Source organism: Macrobrachium rosenbergii, chromosome 26 (assembly GCF_040412425.1).
Source record: "Macrobrachium rosenbergii isolate ZJJX-2024 chromosome 26, ASM4041242v1, whole genome shotgun sequence".
In the NCBI taxonomy this organism is placed as follows: domain Eukaryota; kingdom Metazoa; phylum Arthropoda; class Malacostraca; order Decapoda; family Palaemonidae; genus Macrobrachium; species Macrobrachium rosenbergii.
Genome location: NC_089766.1, coordinates 35,782,275 through 35,784,014, shown reverse-complemented (window position 1 = coordinate 35,784,014; position 1,740 = coordinate 35,782,275).

The following is a 1,740-nucleotide window of genomic DNA, read 5'->3' as shown; positions in this document are numbered from 1 at the left end:
CATCTCATCCTCCAAGTACTAGCATAACGTAACTTGCAAATGAAAATGATTTTACTTTTCTTTAAACCATATTCATTTATTTCTTTTATCTTAAAGATAGATGTGGGTGGAAATTCGCCCCTTTTTCATCTCTCTCCATTGCCCCGGTTGGGAAAACCTTCAATCCTTTCTATGCCCTAGTGACTGTTAAAGACCTTAATTACAGGTGCTGTTCATCTGGAAGACACTAATCCCACCTGAGGCAGGAACACCAAAAAGAAAAAGCACTCCCATGCTGGCAACTAACCCATGTGACTGGCGCCATATTGAACACATGGCAGATGACCAGCATGCCCCGCATGTGGACCTTATAGAAAACAGGACTCCAGGAGAACAACAATTATACCTCCTGGAATGAACATCAACGTAATCCTTATGATGGCATAAAAGATGAAATGCTGACTCTCTTGGCCTTAGAATAGTTTCGGCCTCAGAAGACATTGGAACTGTCCCAGGACACTTGGTCTTCCACTTTGCTCCTTGAGCCGCCAATTGCAATGCTGCGTGGCTGTCCCTGAGCCTACGGTTTACTTTTGTAGTGAAGTCCCCTCATGTTACCCTTCACCGCTGGCACCCGAGGATGAGGAACCGATCTCCTGACGAAGGTAATGTAACAATGTCGAGGTTCTTAAGTCAATCACGTGTCTGTTAGCTTTTTACTATTTTTCTGTGTCCTTTCTGAGGTGATGTACCTGCAGTGAGACCTGTCTTATTTTAAATTGTGTTAACGTAAAGATACCTACAGGGAGTGAATTACTCGTTTTATTACTTGGAATTAGTCACCAGAATCGAGACCTTTGTTAGGCACCTTCTGTGCATGCACACTCACTCGAGTCTTTAATTACCCTCCCAATAAACCTACGTAACCACGTGTATTCCCGATTACAGATAGGAGTTACCTGCTGTGGATCTGGGTATCATCTCTTGTGTGCAGTGCTATAACCCCTGCTTTCTCCCCCTCTGTGGTGCCCTCTGAAGAGGACCGTTTGAGTTTCATCAGGGAAAATACCCCAGTCGTTTGTTAGTCCTTTGGAATGACAGGAATCTGTTTACCTGTCCTAATTTATGCTCCATTCTTCTTCTGATATGTATTTAATGTAAATACACTCATGTAAGTGAAAACCCTAAGTGCATACCTGAAAAACCAACTTTGAAGCAGACCTTCAGCCAACACCTTTACATGAGTCTTACTGAACTCGGCCTAAGAGTCAGATTTAGTAATTTTCAAGAATGGGATGTGAGCTAGTCTTATATATCATATGATATATATCAATATATAAATATATAAAATAATAATATATATAAGTATTTCTTTCATAAAGCCTATATAACATATATATATATATATATATATATATATATATATATATATATATATATATATATATATATATATATATATATATATATATAAGGTATATATATATATATATATATATATATATATATATATATATATATATGATATATATATATATATATATATATATATATATATATATATATATATATATATATATATATATATATATATATATATATATATAGATATATTATATAAGTATATATATAATGATATGTTGGATATATGATATAGGTGTTGAAATAGTGCATCCAGCGTAGTTCCCAGACTAGCTCTGGGATTCAGATATGATATTATATATATAATTGCTATAGATGAATATATATATTCTATATATA